Source organism: Dermacentor albipictus, chromosome 6 (genome assembly GCF_038994185.2).
Source record: "Dermacentor albipictus isolate Rhodes 1998 colony chromosome 6, USDA_Dalb.pri_finalv2, whole genome shotgun sequence".
NCBI lineage: Eukaryota > Metazoa > Arthropoda > Arachnida > Ixodida > Ixodidae > Dermacentor > Dermacentor albipictus.
Window position 1 is genome coordinate 103,358,187 of NC_091826.1, and position 14,410 is coordinate 103,372,596.

At 49.6% G+C, this 14,410-nt stretch overlaps 2 protein-coding genes across 4 annotated transcripts in view; both read right to left on the reverse strand.

The window, feature by feature from the left end:
* Positions 1–1,935, reverse strand: part of LOC139061315 (uncharacterized) — a 134,824-nt gene extending 132,889 nt beyond the window's left edge. For all 3 annotated transcript variants that reach the window (XM_070541154.1, XM_070541156.1, XM_070541155.1), the window contains exon 1: positions 1,097–1,935. The gene's annotated coding sequence lies outside the window, so the exon portion shown is untranslated. The remainder of the gene's footprint in view (positions 1–1,096) is intronic.
* LOC139061313 (uncharacterized) overlaps positions 1–14,410 on the reverse strand; it is a 413,371-nt gene that overhangs the window by 215,775 nt on the left and 183,186 nt on the right. The gene's annotated exons all lie outside the window — the stretch shown is intronic.

Here is a 14,410-nt window from a genome sequence, read left to right on the forward strand (position 1 = left end):
GCACGCATCGACGCTTGCGTTTCGTGAAGTATACGCGACAATATTCTTTTATATTGGCATTTGTATTCATTAACGATATGTTTCCCTCTTATCACTAGCCATTTATAAGTACAACAAACGAGGTACTCACGCAATTTATCTACATATAGCAATTTGAACGCTAAAATGAAGAGCAAAACTTATTTTGTAGCGGAACGGTGTCCACGCTGTTAAGACCACTGCATGTGAATCTCAACTACTCATTGCTGCTCAACCATGGCATAGAACTACAGAGAGCATGTGGTAGCAAGAGCACATTCATGAAAGGAATATTTATAAATGGCGGCTTCGATCTTCCACGCTGTGTGTAGGTTCGAACACACGCGCAGACATTGCGCTGGCTGCTCCGTCCACTTCACTGGCAGCAGAAACTCCGGCCATGTAGAGTTACATCAGTGCCATACGCCTCGCAAAACTCTTTCCTACATGTAGAGGATGTCCTGTCGTACAACAGACAGCGCGAGCCCAACAACAACCTTTAACAACTGCCGCTGAACTTATTTGCGGCTCCAGCAATTTATGCGACGCCTGTGAAATGCGACAACGAGAACAAGATGCTAGTCGCGTGGGAACGGGCAAGTGGAGCGCGAGCAGCAAAGTATCCGGGAACTTTTGTAGCAGCCAACCCTAAGTTTACGCGCGGTTTTTTTCGAAGTAACTTTGTTAGTAAGCGTATGACAAATGTTTGCGCTGTTGCGGATCCTTATCGCCGTATCATCGTCTTATACTTGAGGAACACCATAACATTGTTGTAACGCTTTAAATGAGGCTGGCCTGCTTCGTTCGAGCAAACTGTGGGCAACTCTGCGTACTCTTGTCTCCATCTTTTACCTCGGAGCATAAAATAAATGCGCTGTGTTGCAAAGGAACAGCTCCAAGTACAGACATAACAAGCACCAACACTGGGCCAGACTATGCAGAACACGAAGCACGGAGCGTTCCGGTGCAACACAGCGCGTTTTTCAGAAATAATGTAAAACTCACTGGCCCCGATTGCGCCCCGCCCCAGAGGTTCTCATCGCGAGTCCGCGGCATTTAGCGAGTCTGACGCTCTCACCATTGTCTTACGGTGTCGTGGCTGACGGGGGGAAGGTTGGCCGAGCAGCGTCCATGACCGACCAAGCAGAATTTTCATTCAGAATGCTAGCTCACCTGGTATGGCTCATGATCTACAGAGTGCTACTCTCCATTGACGAAACGCCGGTCTGGCTACGAAGACTGCTGATGCTGTGCAGAGAAGGCACCTGGGATTTTCTAGCAACGCCTTTTCCAGACGCTAATTGTTGTGTCGGCAGCGGCAGACGCCGGGGCCACGGCGTGCGGAAAGCGCACGGCGAGTGCCCGTCGACGCCGACGCGAGAGAGGGAGGCACAAAGACGACTGCTCTTGAGCAAACCACTCAAAGGACTGGGCCGGCAAACGGCCGTTTCTTGCACGAAGACTTCCCTGGCAGATGTCACCACCTCATTGGTCAAATGCCCAGCACGTGACCGAAGGGGGGTCTGCCATCTAGGCAAACTAGACCATAACATGATTGAACAGTTAACGCGAGATCTCTCAGAGGGAGACACTATACCACACTAATGTATTTCGGAGCTTTGTGCGTTCGTGAGTGGCCGCGTTCGACGCTACCGCCGAGGCCGAGCGTCTCTCGACCACTCACGCACGCACGCGAAAAGCGTCGGAACGCATTAGCATCTGGAAAAGGCATCGCTACAAAATCGCGGCCCTGGCCTTGACCGCGACGCTGCTCTGTCGTTCCTGCTCTCCTCCGCCGGATCCAAACCACGCGCTGCGACGCCTTCCGGGGCACTTGAGGGCCCGCCGACGAGGGGCCACTCGACTTAAAGCGGGCGCGAGGCTACACTGTAGCGCGGCTCTGGAGGCCGATCTGGCCTGGCGAGCTGTGGCTAGGGTAAGCCGGAGACGATGGTGGTGTTGATGATGACGTCTAAAAGCGAACGTTGAAGCTTTTGTAAAATCTTTATTTCATTCAAAATGTTTCTGGCACTAAAATTTTAAACCTTCGTTTACTGTGCTTTTCTTTTGATTCTACCATTATTTTTACGACTTTATCTTTACAACTTGTCAAATTCTTGGTCAGTGAACCTCTGCACGTATGAGCGATGTACAGAGGCAAGCCAACTGGCTAGCCGAATGAACCGAAAAAAGCGAGGAACTACAATTAAATAAAATATGGTAAAACATTGCGGTGCGAGATATATATGTCGCTTATTTTATATCTTTCTCTCAGCGTAGCTTGGTATCTACAAGATCATGCATCGAAGCGTATCTGTTTGCGTTTTTGCAGATTGTGTTTATCAGCTCAGCCGATAAGAGTAGAAAGAAATGCCGCGCCGTTGTAAACTGTATTGCGCTGATTCGTACTGCTGGGCCGATATGTGCTACGGGCGGCCTTCTTGACATGAACCGAAGTTTATTTGCTGCCAATGGCAGCACATCATTACCAAACGAAGTATGCACCCTGAAGATAATCAATAGAGCTCTCAGGTCGTGCGAATAGATCGACAGATAAGCAAGTACAAGGAAGGAGACCGTTCAAGGCCTAAAAATAATTTCGCCGGTGAACAGCTGCGGATGTCCCATGTTGGCTCAAAACATTATCGCCGTCAGAGCTTGAATCTACTTTGCTGTCATGTTCTGAATCATAACTCGAGTCATAATCAGTAAATTGAAGTGCGGGTGCAGCATAGTTACGTGCACGACGCTTTTCTCCCAACGAAGCCGCGCGGGACGACGCCAGGGCTGCGATTTTAGGTAACTGCACACTGACACCAGCAGCGTCCCTTGCAGGAATTTTGCGAGATAAGCCTTACCGAAGCTCGTGGAAAATGGTTGAAAATGCTAGGTCCACATGTTGGACATGCGGTGGACCATCACCGCTGCACTTTGGCGTAATAGAACGACTCGGACTCCGAACCAAAGCTCACTTTAGAAAAGCGATGGTGTCATTTTCGGGTAATTATCACCGCTCAGCACTGCCGGACGGCAAAACCGACGACATAATTTAAATTTTGACTTGGTGGGAGTCATTCCGTTACAGAATTTTGATGATAGTAAGGCGTCATCCTGGGTGGCATGCTTTTTTCTTGAATGCGCCAAAAGGTGAGAGCCATACCAATTTCGCTATAACATAAGCATATTAGTTCGCAAGAAGGTCCGTGAAAAATTACATCGCCAGACCACGAAAATTTAAACTGATTCTGAAAGTGTAGTGCCTTTACTAACTACTGGATGGTCTTAAGTGGATCAGAAAAGAGTTCAACATGTCGAAATCGGCGATCTAAAGCATTGATCACCCATCATCCAATTGAATAGGCGTGGTAAAGAAAGAGTTAAGAGGACGCCGCCGGATTCTGCACTCTCGATTGCATGGACGCGGAAAAATGGCTCAGAATAAAAAAAAAAAAACGTGCCAGCAAGGGAAGCAAAACATTATGCTAGCCATTGTTCTTCTCCTCATGGAGGGAACTCCGCGTGTTTGGTTCAAACACATAAAGCGGAACTCACTAGCTGGGAGCTGTTCAAGCAGAAGTTTTCCGACCTTTTCCTATCAATGTGCTCAGCTGCTAGCCGCCGAAACTCTACGCATGGTGCATCGCGAACTCGAAGCTTGCCTATCCCGCCTGACCCCAGGAGACGCCATGGGACAATTTCACCGCAACAATATCGTTAATTTCAGAACGTGTTTGGCCAGGAAGTCGCTAACGAGGTCATTCCGAACGTCTGCTTTATTAATCGGCATAACGCCAATATGACTTCTTCTAGGATCGTTATTTACCGCAGTCCGCTCTTCCCTCCCCGCTATGAGAATCCATCTGAATGACGCACAATTGACAACGTGCCGATCCGTTTCTGATGCAGCCCGACTGGTTACGTTGCCCGTCACAGCCGTAGTCATTGGAGGTCCCCACCCCACTTCCATAACTTACAGGCCTAGTGCGCTGTGCGCCTAATTATGCGCTCCGCACAGAGAGGCAAAGTACAGCTGCACGTAATCACCGTTTCACCGGTAGTCGGCTCACCACGCACACCACAGGGTGTTTAACCCGCCACCTCCCAGCTTTGAAGGAACGTTTCCCGTTACAGCCTTAGTCGTCGGAGGTCTCCACCCCTGAGCAACTTTTGGGATCCCTCCACTTTGCCGCGAAACGGTTCACCTCGTCGCTTCCACGAAACTTGCAACGCCTGTGCTCGCCATCACGACAATGTCATCAGCCACGTCAGACCCAGGTCCGCCGCTCTACTTCGCCGACGTTCCTACGAGTCACCCACTTGCAGAACTGCATGATGCGGTACCTAGAGGTGGCACGGCGATGTCCGATTTGTCCGAAAATTCTCCGCCTACGCCATCAGCAAGGCAGAACATTCTACAGGTTGCTGTCTACATATCTTGCTCTACCAAACTCAAGCTTACTACGTCGTACCATTCTCAAACCTGACTGAGGGGCTGAACTGAAGAATCATCCGTTCCACTCGATTACCGCACCCTGGACATTGCACTATCCTACACCACGCTCGCTTTCAATTCATAGCTCCCCGAAACTGCCTGTGTTTTTTCGTTTTACATATTCTTCGCTGACTTCGCGGAATCGCCCTTAGACACTTCACTTTCCTTTGCTGGTGCCTCGTGAAGCGACTGTGCCCGCGACGCCGTTGCTCATGCTTACCACGCAAGGCAGCGTACCCATAAGCGGCTGTTCGCATCCCAAGAAAATCAAGAGCGAGTATACAATCAGCGGCATCATAATGAACAGGCGCCAAATACGGTGGAGGGGGGTGGAGGCCCCGAGGCCACAACCCCCTCGGAAGTTTTCCCAGGTTGAGGTACACCGACACCTCCCCGGCGATGCCGAAGCACAACGCCGTTCATCACCGCTTCCCTAAAATGTCATTACCAGAGTTCTATTACCCACATCATTTGAGGTTTACTTTCACTTTCCTTTATCTTTTCAGTTGAAATTTTATTGCGGGTAAATGCTTTCTGTAGCATTGTAGGTGCGGACGTGCACAGCTTTATTTCTCGAAATACCGACAGTAAGAGGACAAGCGCGTTAGAAGCATCAGCGGAGGCTTCCTCATCCGTATTACGAACTTCAATATTTGTCTTAATTTCCGCTGTGAACACCATGCAAAAACGCAACACGAGTATATATAAGTATATACATAGGAAAATGTTTATTATATATTTTCAAAAGAAGGAGGCAGCCAACTAAGAATTATGTCTAATGATAGGGATTGCCTACACCTGGATAATAAATGTGTTGCTGTATGTTCACCTACTTTCAAGTTGCTTTGTGTACTTTTTTGTTATTGAAAAAAAAACACAGACTTCAGTGTTTTATCAAGGCTTGTGAAATGCACGTGAATTATGCAGGGTGTTTCAGCGACCACTTTCAAAGATTTTTTAATGTTGCCTGTGGCAGATATTCCAATTGTAGTTCACGAGCTGGTTTACTCGAAGGGGTGGACATGCACAAAGTTTTGATATGCAAAATAGACTAATCTTTGAAAAATTCGCTAATTAAGTCCACAACTCATTACATTATGTCCCATATTGCAATTTACAAATTCTAGCCGTGGAATTTGGAAGGCGCAACTCGGAACGATTTTTCAAAATGACACAGGTTTCGAGATATAAATTCCCGAGCTTTGCGGCGAAGCGCAGCGGCATTCCAGTTAAGTTGTTAACGAAACGTCGTTTCATGCACTGAAGTACGCAAGTCAAATATATGGACACCTGTTCAGGTATGTTACATAAAACTGCGAATAATGTCATGAAATACGAACACGTCAAACATCATGTAACAAAATATTTTAAGTGGTGCGGTTTCTGGCGCCGCCTTTTGGCCGTCGAGGCAATTGCGGTACATGAACACTGACACGCTCCACAGACACAGCTGGGAGCAACGACTTAACTGCATGCGAGCACGAAGGCTCGGAGACATGAGCGTTAAGTGTTTCCGAGAAATCATGCGGACTGGGTACACCAGACATTCGTTGTGAAGGCGTTGAACCACTAGGCTCAGATACACACCTACCAGGCGAAAGAATATGTTCGCTAGGCACTGAAAAACCGCTAGGCGGATGAAAAACTGGTGTCGGAATAGAATCCTCATATCCTGTGAAACGCTCAGCAGTCGACGCTGCGAGCGCAGCATTTTCACTGGGCTCGTCAGTCAGCATAAATAATGGTGACTGGCTAGACTGCCTTACGGCTGAACATGAGACACCCATTCGAGTTACTTTACGGGCTGTATAAGAACTTGTTTCCGAATGAGAACTGCACTGAAATGCGGAATTCACTGAAGGCATATTTGAAGTAACTGCTGCATCCGTCATGTACAAAACAATTTGCAAGAGGGGTATATGCCTTAGCATCCATGCGACTATAGAAAAACCTGTTAGGAATGCGCTCAACACGCTAACTTACCGGTGATGTACTGTCCACCTGGGTTCTCCGTGGAGCTTACCGTCGCGACGCTTTAACTGGGGTAGACTGTCCCAGCACTCTACTCTGGTTCCCTCTTGCTGGTGGTGACGTCGAACAGGCATTGGCCTGCCATGCCCTGTCAAAGTCCGCTGCACCGTGGAAGTTCATGGAAGCCGGATGATATCTCATCCAGCGGTAAACCAGGGTCGAAGTCTAGTGGTGAAGATGAGGCTTGCAGACACGACAAAGTCGCTCGATCGATCACTACCGTCAATGCCTTAATAGCACCGAGTCTCAGAAGTGATGAACCGAGTTGTCACGTGACAGTTGAGGGTAGCTGACATATCTTGGTACTTGACGGCTGTGGAGAAAAATCCCAAATTGTTCACTACTTGCTCCGAGAGGTTCTGGGTGATTAAATGGGATTGAAGCAGGCGGATATGTGAAAAGTGCCTGTTGTAGTCCTGAAGACTCATGAGCGACAGAAGCACTCCAGTGTCATCCATGAATATTAAATCGCGTTGTTCACCTTTACGGGAACGCGCATAAGCGATAGGGAGCCGACAGCGTTAATGTGTAGAATAGTCGCTGTCTTTATAGTAGTACTCTCTTGCATTTCAAGCTTGTTGACTGGTTCCGATGTACTTTCCTTTGAATAGCACATTTGGAAGAAATGTCCTTTCCTTCCACATGTCTGGCATAATTTGTGGCGGGCACGACAACCCGAAAAATTCGCCCAATGATGCCGCGAGGTGCAGCGGAAACAGCCGCAGGGCCGAGCCAACGGCGCGGAGGAAGAGCAGGCGCACCGTTGCCTCCATCCCGGACGGGGTGGCCCACTTCCTCGCTCTCGGCGTCCGCCATCTCGGCGCGGTCAAGAGCGGCGACGTCGGTCCGATTGCCGCGATGCCGTCAACTTGGACTGGACGGGGCGGGGAAGACCACCATCTTCAACTGCACTCGGGTGGGGAACGTTGCCGCCATCTCGGACTGGAACAGGGCGGGGAGACCACCATATTGATATGTAGTCGGGCGGGGAAGGTAACCGCCATCTAGAAGGTCCCGAGGAAGCGGCACTGGTCGCGGCCGCCGTTTTGTGGCTAACGACGCTGTGAAACGGCGTTTACGTGTAGAACGCTGAGCTTCTGCATTATTTTCTCAGTGCGTTCGTCTTCCTGCGCAATTTCCAGTGCTTTTATGACGGTAACGTACTCACCTAGTTGAATGAACCGGCGGTGAAGTTGTTGCGACTGCAAGGCGGAAACGATCTGTCTTGGACCATGAGGTCGGTAGCGGTGCCAACTTGCATGATTTGTCGAGCCGTTGAATGTTTTGGATGCATTCTGCAGTCGCCTACGCCGGACTTAGTAATCTGCGCTTGAAATGGAGGCGCCTGCAAAATTATTCTTCCGCAGAATTGTGCTTTTCAAGCACTTGAAGCGCCACTTCGTACACGTCAACCGCCCCAGAGTCCCCTGTCCCTTCGTCTACGTCTCAGTCTGCCTTTCAGTGTGCGCCTCGACGATTTCGTAGTAGACGCTGACACCTTCTACCCTCAGCGCGTTGAGGTGGAACGCTTTCTGGTATTCTGGCGTAGCGGTCTTGAACGGCGGCGTCGACGTATGCCTGCAACACACGTCGCCATTATAGCCAAGTCAGTCGTGCCCCGATACGACGGGGCATGGTAAGGTGGGGGGGATTGCCACGTTCATGCTGAGCAGTAAAAGGCTGGGCCGAAGTGCAAGGTCAGACGCAACGAAGACGCCGCAGTAGCGTCGGAGGTGACACAGGTGACATCAAAGACGCGTTAAGAGGCAGAAAGTGCGGAAATGCTGGCTGTAAAAAGGGCAGCAGAAGTGGACCATGGGGCTGGAGGAGTAGAAAGCAGAAAACAGGCAGTCGCAGAGAGTGCATAAATACTGCTTGAAATGAGGGCAGGCAAAGTGAAAGATGCCGTAGAGAATACATTTGGAAGACGCAACTTACAGGTAAGCGCGATGTACGTGGATCATCCTCGTCGCCAAAATGTTCCTCGGAATGGCGACGGAACGCGCTGCTCAGCAGGACATGGCGCAGGTACCAACGCTAGTAGCGTCCGGGCACATTCTGAATACCTCGGCGGCTAAACAGTTTATAAGGAATCTTCAAAGCGTCGTAGTACGTACGGAAGGGTTTATCCTCGTCGCCAAAATGTTACCTCGTAGTGGCCGCCATGGACAGCAAGCCGGGCACGTTCGCACGCCCGGACGCCCGCCTGAAGAAAGAGACGCGGAGACGCAGACAGGGGCTACGGCTAGAGTGCACAAGAATGGGGGAGTGGGTCCAACGGAGGCCACGGAAAGCGGCGAGAGCGAATCAAAAAACGTTGAAATTTGCGGTGGCGCCGCCGTCGCCTTCTTGAAGCCCGTCCTTCTTCTGACCTTCCCGCCAATCCGGTACCTCTGCGGCCCGGCGGAACCACGCCTACCGACCACCGTTTATAGATCCTTTAAAAACGCTTTATATATCCTTTAAACGCTAAACAAGCTTTATAAACTGTGCCTACCGACGGTGGTTACGGCGGCACCGAGCTGTCGTCTGCTCGACCCGCCGTCGTCTGCTCGACACAGCGTCGCGCTTGTTATGTTTTTTCCGTCAATTTTTGGCCTTAGTAGGTGCGAAAAGAAGAATACAATAAAATTACTGCTATGCCATGAATCGAGGTTCCTCGCTTCCGTCAAACGATGCCGTCTGCATGATGTCTACGCGCGCAGACGGCCCTCGCATATGTCTATAGTTTGTCTCGTAAATCCGCGACTTGGCTGAGTGTTCGAAGAATGAGAGGATGAGTACCACCTCAATGAAAGAACCACTGTTGAGTAGTGGGTTGCAAGACCGCATATAGTAGATTGAAAGACGAGGCCAAGCTCCCGCTCTGAGGAGTCCCTAAAGATGAAGAAAGGCGACGCGTCCGCGAGCTCAATCGTCACTGCACCGATCAGCCCTCTGGAAGGCCCTGACTCCATTTGTGAGCTGCACTTTGATGCAAAGTGCATACTGAAACATTATGTGCATATCATTGGAGGCCAGGAAGTATCTACACAGCGTGGAAAGCCTGCGCACGGCACCCACAATCTTTTGCCGTATTTTCCGGAGTATCTCCGCGAACAGCCCACACCCGAGCAGCCCAGGCGAAAGAGAACGGCCTGATATGCAACGGATGAAGGCCGACCGTCAGAGAGAACGCTGCCACTCTCAGTTGAACCGTCATTGACATTGGAGGCATGTGACAATGGAAACCTGCGCGACCTCGAAGTCATAGATAACCGATAAAATGCTTCGTAATTCAAGCAAATATAAACAACGTGTTTTGCTTTATTCACCTAGGGAACCTGGAAAACCAACTACATCTCAAGCGTATGATGCATAAAATAGGGAAGGAAACGGCTATTTTCTAATATTTTCGAAACACAAAGTTAACCTACAAAAAGATCTGCCGCACGTAACGAATGTGTGGCCTACATCCTCATTAAATGTGGAATTGCTGCCGGTATTGGGGCATCTGGAAAATTTTGTTAGCATTCAATAGATCGCTTTGGAAAAGGAAGAAAACAAAGATGTACGAATTTTTATTTAACCCCTAATTATGCCACACAGTTCATTTATTCTTGTACCTCATGCCATAACTGTACATGATCCCCATTTCTTCGGAATATGAGCTCTGCATTTTGTTATCTCATGCCACAAGGTTTAAAAGAAAAATTGGAGGACGCTTAAGCTTCGCCTTCAAGAGTGGAATGCGACAGCATTCCCGTCGACCCGCCAAGGGGTGTAAGACAATGGGCTACGGCGCAGCGACTACGCGCCCCGCATCGGACGCGGTGAGCGTCGAGCAACGCAGCGTTCGGCGCGGACGCGAAATGCGCGCCTGAGCAAGCGACGCGCGCATGATCCTTAGAAACAGCTCCTTTCTAAGGCAAGACCGCATTCACTAGAGGCGCCTTTGTACCGTTTTGAAGCATCGAACTCGTGGCTCAGTGGTAGCGTCTCCGTCTCTCACACTCTGGAGAACCTGGTTCGATTCCTACCCAGCCCATCTTGCAAGTTGTTTTTTATTCATGAAGTGCCTGCTGGGATTTATCGCTCACGGCCAACGCCGCCGACACCGACGCCGACGACACCGGCTTTTCTGTGACACGAGCTCCTTAACGCTGTCGCGTTAAAAGCAAACTACAAACGCAATCCATCTTACTGCCTAGCTCCGGCTAATCCAGGCAAGGCATCCTCGAACTGCAACGCTGCGTTCGACCACAGCCGTGCTTCTGTTCGGCACCTCTGACGCTGCCGGCCGGCGCCCCTTGCGCGCGCGGGGGGCGTGGTGTTCAGAAGGAGGCGACGGGGGCGCCATCTGGATGTTCAATTAAAAATGACTCAGTGTGGAGCCGTCGTTGGAGCCACTCCCCAAATCTAGACGAGCGCATCAAAAATGGATTTCACCACTCTTTCTGCGCACGCGCGAGGAGCAGTAGTTGCGAGAGAGAAATGTGGGGACTTTTGGTGCTCAAAATTTCTCTTCGCCTAGGTACTACGGGGAAGAAAACCGTTTGCTCCGTTTGTCCCTAGCCAAGCTTGCAGCACAGAATCGACAGGATGCGTGGGCGGCAAGACGAAAACGCCGCGTCCGAGGTGAGTTTGTTCCTATTTTGTTGCGACGGTAGCATATTAAATTTTATAGTCGCAGGGGATACGTTTGGAAGTGAAGTGTCTTCTCGGAGGACTTTAGTGGCAAAGTATTACGTCGTGCCGCTGCATTGTTCATTAGTGTCGTTGATCAAGGTCAGCATACCACACACTTCAGGGGAATCGCGGGAACGGAAACAGTTTACGAATTCAACTGCCGTGCCGATGCATTAGTTCTTAATGTAACTGAGCATACAACACACTTGGAGATTCGTGGGAATGGAAATTTTGTACTCTGTATGTGTAAGTACTAAATCTTGCGTCGCCATGCAATCTGAGCCGTAGATCGTTGTGAGAGCTGTACAGCCACACTAGCAAAACACTACGCCCTGCGGATGAATACGGAACAAATTTATGCTAAAGAAAAGTGGTCGTCATGCAATTTCATAACAGTAGACCGTTGTGAAAGCTGTACAGTAACACTGATATTGGTTACGTGGTGCAGATTCGTAGCGTTTCTGAGGTGCTTGTGCGCAAGGGTAATTAATAATCCCTGCTGTTACGATGTCTAGCTCACATACGGGGTGCTCTATGTGGGCGAAACAAGGGCTCAGACCGCTACAACCGCATGCGAAATAGCTCTGAATGCCTGCCAGTACACTTGTTCTGAGTCTCTGTGCTTGTACTGCGGCAGGAGAAGTGACGGCAATTGGGCACGTACATCACGCTGTATCCTCTGACTGGCCGCTTTCCACTCTTGGTATACTTTGCCGCGATACATAGCGCAACATTGGGGCCCTGCAGCGAAGCTGGGTTTAGGCAAACGGCATTATGCAACGCTCGAGCCATGTTGTCTATCACTGCGGATAGAAAACGCATACACGTTCAAGCTATTTGAGCTGCATCATTTTGTCGATGTTTAACCCTCTGCATATACCGGCACTGGGGTTTCGGCGCGACATTATATACTGATACTTGTATCTTCATTTTCTCATCTAATAATCAAACATTCTTTTTGAAATATCTGCCTGCAGGGTTCTCAAACAATGCTCCATTAGTCTAAACTGGTTTATTGTTTCGCTTTAGTGTCCCTTTAAACATTCCCGACTTTCGTTCCAAACCTTCCTCCAGCGTGCACTGGACACGTGAATATTAGAAAAGAAATTGGCCGACCATTGCGCTTCTTCGTTATGCATACAAAACACGCAGTACAAAGCGTAGGCGGTTCTTCGTGTCTGATTCGGTAGCACACACTGCGATCGGCCGCTATCGAGTCGCCCCTCTGGTAACGCGCCATCGTATAGTGGTTCACAGTAGTGGAGAGGGGAGGGAGATTAGCAAACATTTATTCTTCCTTAAGAGCTGGCATGAGAAAATGGGCGGAGAACACAGGTATCCAGTAGAGGCCACGCACTCTTCACTGACAGAAAGGCCTCAACGTGGCCGTACAAGTTTCGAGTGGGAAGTAGAAGTAACAGGACGAAACGCTAGAATTGTCTTTCGAGTCACCGCAACGGCACTGCGCCAGGTAAGGGGACGTATAGGGCAAGAGTGGAGGTTCCAGGAGACAGCCAGGCGCAAGCACTGCCAGCGGCGATATGTGACACAGAGGAACGCGCTCCGCAAACGGGGAAGCGATAGACGCGGCAGAGAGCCATACAGCCACGCGACGCAGAGACGAAGGCGTGGATAACCGAGGATCAGGCGCGAAGCGGCAAGGCGCACCCGCCACCGGCACCGCGGAAGTGCCGCGACAGTGGGACAAGGGACGGCGAAGCCGGAGTGGAGGGTAGCAACGAGAGTCACCAAACCGGCGCTGCGCGAAGGAATGGGGCGAGAGGATAGGCGCGAACGCCTGAACAGGTTTTGGAGGACAAGGGGCATAGAGTTTCCTACAATATACTGGTGCGAACTCTGGTGCTGCAGTCGTCCTGCCATGGGGATGATGGGAAGGACGTTGATTTGTCTCATATTCGTACTTGTGGACTCAGAAGTTTTTGTGGCTTGGTATGTTACGCTATATAAATATTACTGTCGTAAATTTTATATCAACCTATACAATCGCAACTACTAATCGCAAATGTTGAGCTTGTCGAAGTGGGCAAATCGAAACTCACGAAAGGTCTTAAGGTTACTCATGCCTGCGATAAATTCGTAAGGGTGTTTCACATCGCTTATCGATACATGCATCTGTGGCTTAATGGTTTCAATATCCGGCGTCTTTGATTGAGGTACTGTGTTCAAATCCTGCTGTCGGACAATGTTAATGTTTATTTAATTACCAATTACACAGTACACTGCTGTAAATGGCGAGCTTACGAAGTCACAAAGCCGCTTGAAGCCAAAAAGACGAAATTAGGCAAATCCTTGTACCTCCCATAATTCCCACGCTGGTGCAACCACTGCCACTGCAGCTGCCGTTGACACTAGCGCCAGAGTTCTGTCGAGTAATTAATATATGAAACCTACATTATATGACAAGGGGAGAGCCAGGCTCGCGCTGCGAACGACAGATTGCATCAGGAACGCAAGCAGCTGGAGAAGAGCGCTGACGATCACCTCGGTGACGACGAGGCATGAGGGTGACATGACATGTGGGAACGGGAGCCAATGTGAGGCCTGTGCTCTAAAACATGAAACAGAACAGACCATCATACACGGAGGGTGGGACAGTGGCGGTGCTGTGAGTCTAGACGTGCCCCGCCTTCACTCCAAACATATGTACTGTGGTCCATCAATCCACGAATACTAGGAAAGCGTGAAGCAGATGAGGTACACCCCAGGGGAGTCGAATGCGTCGCTGTGGGTGTGGAATGAGTAAGCTAATAATTTTGGTGATTCGGCAGCGTTCCGCGAGACATGCCCTTGACTTGATAAGTCTGCACTAATTTTGTGAGTGAATTTCAGTTATGTTCCTAAAAGACACATTGTGCATGAGTCTGTTGAAACAAGAACACAACAAACAAGTCGACAATGTAGTGACACGTGCAGCATGCCCTGAAGGACGTATCAATGCACTAAGCGCAGCAAGTAATGCTTGTTCTTATGCCATATATATTAGAGGTCTTTTTGTGACAACCCTATCATTGCGTTCATATGTTAGTCGAATATTCATGGCACCTTAATTTACATTGGCATCTTATTGGGATGTTTTGCAACAGCTGCGCAATTTTTGAAAACTGGCTTACCTCCACGATCCCGGAATAGAACTCCAAATTGACACTGAACAGCTCTTTATACGTGGCGGTCGCACAAACT